Raw genomic sequence first — 12081 nt, 5'->3', positions numbered from 1 at the left:
GAAATAATGAAATTATAGAAATTTTAAAATAATATATCTCTGATCAAAGTCCAATTTCTTTAATCTATAGAGAACTAAGTCAAGTTTGTAAGAACACAAGTCATTTCCCAATTGACAAATAATCAAAGGCTATGAAGAAACAATTTTCAGATGAAGAAATAAAAGTTATCAATAATTATATGAAAGAATATTCTAAATCACTTCCCAAATTCCCTATGACTCTTGAGGATACCTTCATCTTCTCAGTTACCCAGACTGGCAATATAGTCATCATATTCAATTCCTCTTCCTCTCTCACCCCATATATCTAATCTATTGCCAAAGATAATTGATTTTGCTTCTATTTTTTAGGTATATTATCATTTTATATAATTACTTTCTGACATTTTATAGCCTATTCTATCTCCCTCCATCCCATCTACAAGAAGGCAAGTAGTATGATATAGGCTGTATCTATGTTAACATACAACACATATGTCCATGTTCATTTTGTTGTGAAACAAGTTACATTTTGCTTACAGTAGCAAAAAAAAAACATGTAGGAAATAAAGTGAAGAATGGTATGTTTCTATCTGCATTTAAACTCTATCAGTTCCTTCTGTCATACTGGGTAACATTTTTTATCTTCATTTCCTGAGAGTTGTCCTGGATCATTGCATTATTGATAATAGTTTTCATTCGCAGTTGATCATCATACACAATTGTTGGATTTTGTTCTCCTAACATCCTTTGCCCACTTCTTTCCTCTAACACTCTTGTCAGGGATAGATTCATGACCTCATACCTGGGCTATTTTAACAGTCTGATGTTTAGTATGATTACCAAAATTCTCTCTTCATGCTGATCCATTTTCTACTTAACTGTCAAAGTAATCTTCCTAAAGCACAGTGCTGAACATGTTATCCCTCCACACAATAAATCCCAGTGAATCCTTATCAACTCCTGGATAAAATACAAAATCACCTACCTGGTGTTTTAATCCCTTCATAACTTGTCACTGACAACAATTTTTCCAGTCTTCTTTTATCTTACAATCCCCCTTATACTCTGTGATCTAGTGATACTATACTCCTTGGTGCTCCTTGAACAACACATTGGTTGTCCTTTATTCCCAAAATGTCCTCCCTTTTGGCTTCCCTAGTTTCATTAAATTCCTGGATAAAAATCCTTACTTCTACAGATAGCATTTACAGATCCCTAAGAATTCTAGTACGTTCTTTAAATTGATTACTTAAATTCTAACTATCTAATTTGCACATAATTGTTTCCATGTTGACTCCCACGTGAGACTTTGAACTCTTTGAAAAGAGCATTTAGCTATTTTAGCCTTGGGAGAAAGTGAAATACATAAACAAGGCACTGGGTAAATAGTTGGAATTCATTTATTTATTCATTTGATTTTTCGCTGACTAATGTGAATCAAAAGATTTCAAATGAGAGATAGTAGCAAATATTAGAAAGCTGTATTTATATAGCATTTTAAAATTTTCAAACCACTTTACATGTGTGTATGCATATATGTGTGTATAGGTGTGTACATATATGTGGCTATATTCATATGTATATTTTTAAATTTGAATTCAGGAAAAACCCTAAGTACAAATGTAGAAACACTGTTTTGCTGACTAGTACCAGAATTAATACAGGTAGTGTTTTAGGCAAGTCTTCTGATTAGAATTTAGAGATGTCAAACACATTAGATTATCTACTATATCATTCTGTAATAAATGAACTACAGTTCTTCAGAGTTCAAGAAAGATATGTATGGTAAAATAATCTTTTTATTTGTTGTCTGAGAGGCTACTTTGCGAGCATGAATTCATTAGCATAAGGTATCTGAAGCTTTAATTAAAAGAATTTAAGAAAGAATAATGAGCAATCAAATAATCCATCAGCAAGTGCTTTAGGCACTGTACTGAATACTGTGAATATAGACAAAAATGGAAAAGACCTGGTTCTCAATTACATTTTTCAAGGGAGACAACAATTATGTAAAAATGTCTATGAAAAATAAATATAAAATAAATTAATAAGGAATGGAGGGTGAAGGACATCAGGGAAAGTTCACAATGAAGGTTGTAAATGGGGTAAATTAAATACTGGGTTTAGAGAAGGGGAGAAGGAGGAATGTTTGGGTGAAGAGGGATAATTAATTTAGACAAATACAAATGGGGAATCACCTTTACACCCACAAACACAGAACTTGGAAAAATGAGTTAACACCTATATGGAGGAATGGATGTTGGGAAGCAACTGTCACTTCAGACCAACTCAGCCAGGGTTTTCCTATTAAATGACAATTAACCCTTTCGGTTGTGGAATGAAAGAGGAGCAAGTTATAATACCACCGTTTAATAGCTAATTTAAAGGTAAGTAATGTAGGGAGAGGTCACCCTAACCTAGGTATCTAAGGACAAAACTCAGGGACTGGGAGCTAGGTCAGGATCTAGACTATTCTAACCCAGACTTCCTGGATTAGCCTAAAAGGCTGAAAGGTGAATGGATGTCTCACAACTTGAGTTCACTACTGTTCCAGCAATAATCCAGCACAGGTCCTCGGCAAAATTAAACCAAACAGGTAAAGAGAGTGAGCTTGAATCAGTTTGGGATGTCCACCACCTAAGTCTGACACTTCTGTTTAACTTGAATTTCCCACAGGCAAGTGATTCTTCTGGGAGACAAATCCACTCTCCTGGGCTCTACACTAGACTCAGTTCACCAGCAACCAACTGCTCTCCTAGCCATAACAGATTCTCTCAGGAATCACTTCCTTCCTTGTCACTATTCCATCCTTGGAACCTTTAGGTCTTATCTGACAGCCTGGATGCTAATTTCATTAAATGACTAAACTCTTAATTTTCCTTAAGTAAAATTTCCTTAATTGGAGGAAATAAGGGAGAAGCAGAGGTAAAGGGGGAGTGCACAAAATACAATGTCCTGAACTTACAAGAATGGCAGAATGTGGCTGGATCATAAAGGGTAAGAAGGTCAGTAATTTGTAACACTTGAAATGCATATTGTATCCAGATACTGAAGGGCTATAAAAATAAATAGAAGACTTTTCATATGATCCCTGAGGCAAAAGGTAGCTACTGGAAATTTTTTAGCAGAGAACTGACATGGTCACATGTAAACTTTAGGGAAATAATTTAGGGAAATTGGCAACATTTCAAGCAAGGAAACCAATTATGAAAGTACTATAACAGTCTAAGAGAAGGATGATGAGATATGAGGAAGGGGAGTAGCCTCATGAGTAGAGATAAGGCAACTGTTATAAGGAAGAGAGGGTTTAAGTAAGTTTGCAGAGGGCAGAGGCATGAGACTAACAGAGAGAGAATTCTAGAATAGAAAAAGAAGGTTCAGAAAGTTACCTGGTGGGTTGAGCTGTCTTTCTCTGGTTTGGCCTAGAGAAGACTGGCTATTTTCCTTGGTGTCTGTACTACTTTAATCTCCCCTCCTACCTGTTTACCTGCTACTTGCTGTGATCTACTGACTTCCTGGTGTGATCCTGAATCTTTTAGATCAGCTGTCTATAAGATAAGGTCTGGGGTCCTTGGGAATGCAAGATCTTTTCTGTGGGCCCATATAACCTGCCATAGACCACTTCTCTATTACCATTAAAAGGAGGTTTTGGTTTAGTGTAGGTCTATCCAAATTAGGGACTGGGGTCTATTAGACAGTTAGGGAGATCAGTATAGGGATCAATTTTTGTGAAGACTCTTGGTGATAAGAAACTTAGATCTGGGGGGAGGTTTAGGTAGTTGATATTAGTTTAAGGTTATCCAAATTCCCTTTCCACCTTTCCTTATTATAATAAATCCAAAATCTATTCCTGTTATTGAGTGGTCTGTGTATGTTACCTCAAGACTGGCTCTTCCTGGACTGAGTCTTGTCAGTCTCTCAGCCCACAGTCACTCTATTAACACTGGTTCTGTTAGCCTTCCCAAACCTGATTAATCTTCTGATACTGGCCTATATTAACCATCTAGTCCCATCCCCTAAAATCACCCTCTTACACAACTGATTCAAGAGATACAGTGTAGGTAAGTATAGAAATATTGATCATTAATGTCTACATATGGATACATACAAATCATCCCACCAGATCCCGAAGATTGCCTTTATGACAATAGCTTCTTCCAAATTAATTTTTTCTAGATAGAATAGGTTTTCTGGATAAGTAGGCACAGAAAGGGAAGTGTAGATATAAAGCAATATGGAACATGCCAATACTTCTGAGGAACTGACTTTCATGGTAAATATGGGTCTTGGTATGTGAAAATGTAGAAGCATGTGTGTGTGTATGTGTGTGTGTGTGTGTGTGTGTGTGTGTGTGTGTGTGTTTTGGGGTTGCCTCAAATATTCCCTCTACTTTGGGTGACAATAGGAATAAATGAATCTTTTTAAGGAAGTTTGCTAAGTTTAAGGAATGTGATTGAATGCGAAAAAGGACCCTTTATATATTTGGATCATGATTGTTGTCCTCAATATATAAAGAGGATAAAAATGACATCATTGGTGATATCTTTTAGCTCACACACATGCATTGTTTTTAAATGAGGTAGAATTGCACAAGTCCTTGGTCTTCCTCTTTCTTCCACTTTCATCAAATTATGATGGCAAGGCAAAAGTTGATACAATTGATGATAGCTTAGGATGCAGTGGATGACTCTTATTTCTTCATTATCTAACTAAGCTCTAAGCATTCCACAACACCTGCTTTAGCCACCTCCATGGCTATTGGGAAAAAAATGTTCTCATCCACCCCTTCCACTGGTAGAAGTCTTCATATTCCTAGGGTAGGCATCTCTTTAACTTACTGACGAATTTTAGGCCTAATGCAACTTAAACCTAATTCAGTTTATTCCACCTGCCAAGATAGTTTGCCAGAGTGTGGCCATTTTCATTCTATAGCTTCTTAGAGACAGGTGAGAACAGGGATGTAGCTGTACATCAGAGGAGAAAAGCAGAAATGAAAGGGCTCAGTAAATTCTCACACCAGAAGTAATAATGTTCTATGAATTCCCTACACATTCCAGGATTGATTTAAATTCCAAAAATTAATGTTTCTCCAAATGTAAAGTCTTTCCCTTATACGTTTTTAGATATAATGTGTTCCATTATATTAATTATATACACTGGATTTCACATTTTTGTTGTTGTAGTTCAGGTTTGGCAAATAAGTACCATTGTTTAAATAAGTAAGGGGAAAAATTGACCTATTTTGTTGTAATAATTTCATTTTTTAAAAAATAAATACCTTCCTTGACATATATTATATTATGAAATGCCTTAGTAATCTATTTTACATATTCTTTAAAACAGTGATTACCAAAGTGGGTACTACCACCCCCTGGTGGGTGCTGCAGTGATCCAAGAGGGTGGTGATGGCCACAGGTACATTTATCTTTCTTATTAATTGCTATTAAAATTTAAAAAAAATTAATTTCCAGGGGGCTAAGTAATATTTTTTTCTGGAAAGGGGGCGGTAGGCCAAAAAAGTTTGAGAACCATTGCTTTAAATTTTACAAGTAGCTAAGTAATATTATTGCATGCTCAAATGGTCCTAGGACAGTATAAAATTAAATCTTCATTTAACACTTCCATTGATCTTCACCATGCATTATGAGATATGCATTGGTAGAGTTGATTCAGCAAGTCAAGGACTTAAGAAGTAGATTTCCAAATGGTGATGATGATGATAAGAATGAAGTTATTTTTGAAGATATAGAGCATTCTAATTCATAGCTGCATAAAAAATTCTTAAATTAACTGAGGATGTAAGAGGATTTAGCATAATAAGCTTTAATAACTATATTTCTATAATATAGATAGTATACATATAATATAGATAGATAATATAATATATTTCTATAATATAGATAGAAAAATACAGTTGTAATAAGGACTACAACAATGCAAACCAAGACAACAAAAAGGAAACTGAATTCTATGCCCTTGCAATGACCAAGTATTCACTGATAAAGAGAAGAGAAATTAACCTTCCTTACTTTTTTCATTTTTTTCATTTTATGTTTTAATTTTCAATGATCTTTTTCAAGTGCCCTTCATTTTACTTATTTGTTACATGTTGAGTTCATAAAACATAAGAATCATGCTATTTATAATATCCATATGAAGCCAAATCACCTCAAGTTTAGTGAATATACCTTCCTTACTTTTTGAAAAGGTAGGTGACTAAGGAGGTAAAAGAGTACATAAACTCTTGGTTTGGTTAATGTGTATTGCAGCTACAATGATTTTCCTTTTTTCTGTTTATTTTTTAGTACATGGATAGCTCTTTGGGTTCAAGAGGAGGAAGGGATATACTTAGAAATTAAGGTAATGTAAAAATATTAATAGGAATGACTTTCTTAATGTAATTTTTTTTCCTTTTGTCCCTTCCTTCCTTCCTTCCTTCCTTCCTTCCTTTTTTCCTTCTTCTAAGATTGGATAATACTTAGTGCAATTTAAATTCTGTACTAATAGTGTGTTTGGTTAACATATCTATTCTTTTATAAGGATATTAAGTATTTGTAGATTGAGGTAATATGTATGTTTTTTAGTCTCCAAGTTATGGCAGTTAATTTACATTGATTAAATATCTTTAGAAAATTATATTTATTTGTTTTGATGTCCATTCCTCTAGGTATTCCAGTTTGGAATAAGCATAACTATATTTTGTTCATCAAAAATTATTTTTTTTCTAATTTTCTAATTTTGTTTAAATTTTAGTTTTATTCCAACATTTCAACAGTCTAAATCTTTAGTGTCATTTCTGAGATTTTGGTTTCTGATGTTCTTGACTTCTAAATCATATATCCTAATACATTTTTTGTTATCCTCTTCTATTCTAACTTTTGCAATGAAATCTTTGAGTATCAAAATAGCTTTAGTTTTATTTGGGGAGGTTAAAGCTTTACATCAGATTGCTTTACATCCTTGTTGTCTAAAACTAATGATCAACTTTTACAGAAGTTTGTGATGAATACTACAATGAATACTTTGTAGATAATAGGTTCTTAACAATATATTTCTGAAACTTTCTTCTCTCATTTTTAATTCTGGGGAAAAGTATAATTCTTGTTTTTTGTCTCATTTCTTATCATTTCTTATTTTAGGTTTACTTGAAACTAACAAGACTCACATAGGTCCTTTTAAGTGCTAAATACTCAGTAAAGATTTGTGGATTAAATCAAAGAAAATAATGAACTCAACAATTAGTGCCAAGGATTTTAAATGTCTTTCAATCCCTTTCCTGATTTTTTGTGGTGAAATATAACAAAGAAGAGGTATGGATTTTGGGGATAGAAGACTTAGTTTAAAATCTGAGCTCTAATTTTTCTATTTGTGTAATCTTGTGGAACATGCCTCAGTTTTCTAGGACATGGTTTTCTTAGCTATAAAATGATGAAGTTGGACAAGACCTCTTCTAGGACACCTTCTAATTCTAAACTTATGATCCTATGAAAGTGTTCCATTCTTTACGTAAAAAATTCTCTACAATCTGAATGTGTCTCAAATTTTGGTTGGAGATAGTAGATTTATGTTCTTGTATTATTAATGGAACTTTTTAGAACAGATTTTTGAAGGTGACACAGATAAGTGAAGGAGGGCAGCGAGTAAGCACAGGTTGGATAGTCTTAGAAAGAATGAATTAGCTGGATTTTATCCATTGTAAAATATGATTTTATATTGAAAGAGAATATTTAAACCAGAGTGATCAATTATTTAAATCCATCACCATTTGTTTTAAGATGGACAAATTTTAAAGCCTAAATTATAGTCTGCTTCAATAATGAATGGACAATGTCCTATTTTTTGAAAGCTTAAATTATTCTCGTCAGCATAAATAACAAATGGGTTTGATGCCATGAATCTTGCAGGTAAAAATGCTTGCATTTATCCTTTTTCATTTGAGAGGCAACATGTAATCTCCTATGTAATAGAATATCAAGTGAAGTTAGTTCTACTATACTAAAAGTTAATAAATCAACTTCTTCATTATTACCAAAATTAAAGGCTAGTTTTATTTATATATATTCTTGAGTTTCATATGTTTAAATATGGGAGAGGAATAACTTCTATGATTAAAATCAAATTAAAGAGAACAGATATAGTAATTTGTGTAATTTCTTTGATATAAATAACATCAAAATAATTTAAATTCCTCATTATTTTGTCATTATTATTGTTGGTATCTTTCAGGTTTAAATTTTTTATTAGGGAAAAATTAATTCCCACAACTCATTGAATTCTGTTGTTTATATTGACTTAACATTCAGACTTTGTATATATAGGATGGAAAGGTTTTGGTAAGTCTTTTGATAGTAATCTCAAAGTCATTCCATATTGGCAAGTAGAAATCAGGTTGACTTGATTTTCATGGAACTATGATCAATTCAACTGAAATTTATAGCTAAGGCATTTCTCTCAAGCATTGGATATTGTGAATATATCCCTAATGCCCAGCTGAAAAGCTCAAGAAATAGAATTAGTCGTTGAAGAAGTCATCTGGAATTCTAACATAAGACTGGGATAGAAATTGTTAAACTTGGATGGAAGGACCATGCTTAAATAATGTTTGTGAATATTCCATATTAAGTGAATGTATCACTAGCTGCTTAGACCAAATCTAGATGATGTGAGTAAATTGACCACAGTCAGTTTTTTTTTCAAAATCAGTTACATGGTCATTAACTGTCATGACTGTACAGTGATCCCATTCAGCTAAGACACCTGCAAAAACAAGATTGACAGGTACCATCAGGTTATTATTTTGTTCTATTGAAATGACCTGAGTCTTGCAGCTTATCACAGTGACAGGACAAGACAAGGAATGCTGAACTACTTCTATTTTTAGCATAAAATCAGCATAAATTTGTGTCACTAGCTTCCTCAGAGGTAAACTTAAAAATCTGTTCATGAGGTGAATTTACTGGGGACTGTAGATTGAGAATTTTTTTACATATCTAGAGACCATCATCTTGCTGTAGCTAAAAGTTTCATTCTCTTATGTATCAGCGATAAAGACTATGATCAAATGAGTTGGTAAATAGCATTTAGCATATATTACATATGTTATATACATACTCATGACTATGTTGCACAAATACATGAGGATATTTGGGAATGACTAAAGCTTTAATAAATTTCAGTCCATTTCATTAAGAACTCCCTACCAAAAAATTGTGCTTGGAAGTATGGAGTTCAAGTTTTTAAAAATTAAATAATTCCTGTTTTCAAAAATTTCACATTCTACTGTTTCCTTAACTTTATAAAAAAAGAGAGAGAGTAAGGGATGATGGCAGCGCTCCCCAACCCTGAACCAATCTGATTTAAACCTAAAAGTGCACCAATAACTGGACAAGCTCCTATGAAATCCTCCACTGGCTAGGAGTACACAGAAAGTCTCACAGAGCCATGCAGTTATCCTGAAGTAGACAAGCTGGAGTAGGTTAAAAGCATAGTTCAAAGCCTCACCAAGGAATTGGTCAAGTGCAGCAGTAACTATACCCCCAAAGTCTCAGCCCAGGAAGGAAAATAAGACAAAGGAAAGGGACATTTTAGGACATATGAAACATAAAGCAGCTTGGTCAAAACAACAAGCCAGCCTGAGGAAGAAACAGGAGGCAATACGTGTGTAGAAAGTAAAATAATCAAGAATAATTTAACCATGGTATCCCCTCAAATCTTGATGGAAATAGATCAGGACCTTGAACCCAATAGTCTTCAGAATAGCAATATTTTCAAGGTCACAGAACCTGCTTCCAACTATAAATAAAAGAAAAAAAAAGTTGTAGAGGAGTACATTTTCCACCTCATCACAAGCAACAGTCACAGACCAGGAACTAGACAACTTGTTCAACTTCCATCCCAGAAACCTCAGACATTATCCAGTGAGGGAAGGTGCCAGTCATCCCAACCAACTCCCAATTAATTAGCACTGATAGGGAAGACAACTAGCCTAACTGACATTGAAAATATCCTATAGGAGTGAAAAGAGACAACCTGGGTCTGCTAATCCAAACTAAAATCACTTTGATCTCCATTTCCATTCAGATTCTGATAGTTATTCTATAACCCAAAATCAAAAGTCATTGTGATAGAAATTCTTCCAGCTCAGCATCAAATGGTTCATAATCAAATACTGATATGATTTTATCAATGAAAGTAAAGTTAAAAAGAGGCATTACCATCTACTTTACCATTATACCCCAAACATCATGTGACATTTCAATCAGACTTTCAGTGTTTTGCACATAAATGCTTTATAAATACTTCATTCATTTATATGAAAAAACACAACAAAAAATTTAATCCCTGAAAAGTAGAATGAACCAAATAGAAAATCATTGCCCAAAATGTACAAACTATTGAAATAAGTCCATATCAGAAAAGCAAACTGAATAAGCAATAACTCATATCCCAAAAGAGAAGGGGCAAATAACTCTCTAAGACCAGATGGATTTATTGTTAAGGGAATATCCCAAATTTTCAAAGAAAATATAATTTAAATATTTAAAATATTTCCAATAACAGGAAAAGAAAGTACTAGTGCAACAGATATTCCTATGATAGAATTTTGTTCTTGAAATCCAAACTAAGGGAAGAAAAATTAGAGAGAAAATTATAGATCATTCTTCATAATGAAAAAATGAAATAAAGTTTTAGCACATAGGCCCTTACAATATATTAGTAGTTGGATTTATTCTAGGAATGCAGGACAATTGCAATATAAGGAAGACTTCATAAAGCATAAATAATGTTAGTAAAATGAGTATTTAAAAATCTACACATTTATAATAATACACAATGAAAAGGGTTTTAAAAAAATTCAATTCCTATTTGAAAAATTTTAAATCATAAGAATTATAGATTTCCTTAGGAAGTTATATGAAACCCATCCAAAATTTACAGGAAACATTATAGATAATGGAAAAGAATCTGAAGACTTTCCAATGATTTCAAATGGAAAACAGGACTGCCCATTGGCAACATGACTATTCAACGATGTCTAGGAAATTCTATATATTGCCATTAAAAAAAGATAAAGTAATATACATAGTTAAAGTGGAAACATAGTTATCACTTTAATATATAATACTATGATTCGGTTATAAAACTCTAAATTGACAATATAAATGATTTTTAAAAACTAATTAAAACATTTAATGAATCAAGCACTGTTGAAAAATACAAAATAAATCTGTATATACTATCATCATTCTCATACATTACTAATAAATTTAGTAGAAAGGCCTAGAAAGATCAATTTCATTCAAAGTAACTGTAAATGATATAAAAGATTTAGTAGTATATCTATTGTGTGTCTAATATATATCAACCAAGCATTAAAATATTTTGAAGAAATAAAGATATTCAAATGATTGGAAAAATATTAACTGCTCATAGCAGGTGAACTCTACATAATGTAAATGATAATATTGCCTAAATTAATTTCATTACTTAGTGTCAAATCAATCAAACTTGATCCTGATTAAAATAATAAAGTCAGTTAGTTAAGCAGATCTAAAGCCATAATTTGTAGCAGTAAGTCAATACGTTAACATAGTGTTTGATAACCCAAAGACTGAATATACTAGAGGAAAAAATTGTCATCTGATAAAGCTTTTGGAAAAGCTAGGAAAAGCTGGACTGAAATTTAGCATAGAACAATATCTCACAAAATTTACCAAGATAAATCCCAGATAGATATGTGATCTAGACATAAAAATCAACATCATAAGCAAATTAGAAGAACAAGGACAAAAAAAAATCTCCTTTCAGATATATGGATAAATAAAGCATTCAAGTTCTAAGATAGACAAATACTTTGAACTGTAGTTTCAGATCTTGAACTAATAAGACTGTTGACTAAAAGTGATTAAATATAGAAAAATGAAACTGAAAAAATTTAGCTATATAAAATTAAGATAAAATTCTCACAAAAATGAATACAGATAAAATTAGAAAAAAATAACAATGAAGAATTTCAGTAAAGCTATAAAATAGACATCTCTTATAGAAGATATATAATGATTTAATTTAATTTTCTAAAACATAGTCATTGCCTAATAC

This window comes from Gracilinanus agilis, chromosome 4 (assembly GCF_016433145.1).
Source record: "Gracilinanus agilis isolate LMUSP501 chromosome 4, AgileGrace, whole genome shotgun sequence".
In the NCBI taxonomy this organism is placed as follows: Eukaryota; Metazoa; Chordata; class Mammalia; order Didelphimorphia; family Didelphidae; genus Gracilinanus; species Gracilinanus agilis.
This window is presented reverse-complemented; position numbering follows the sequence as displayed.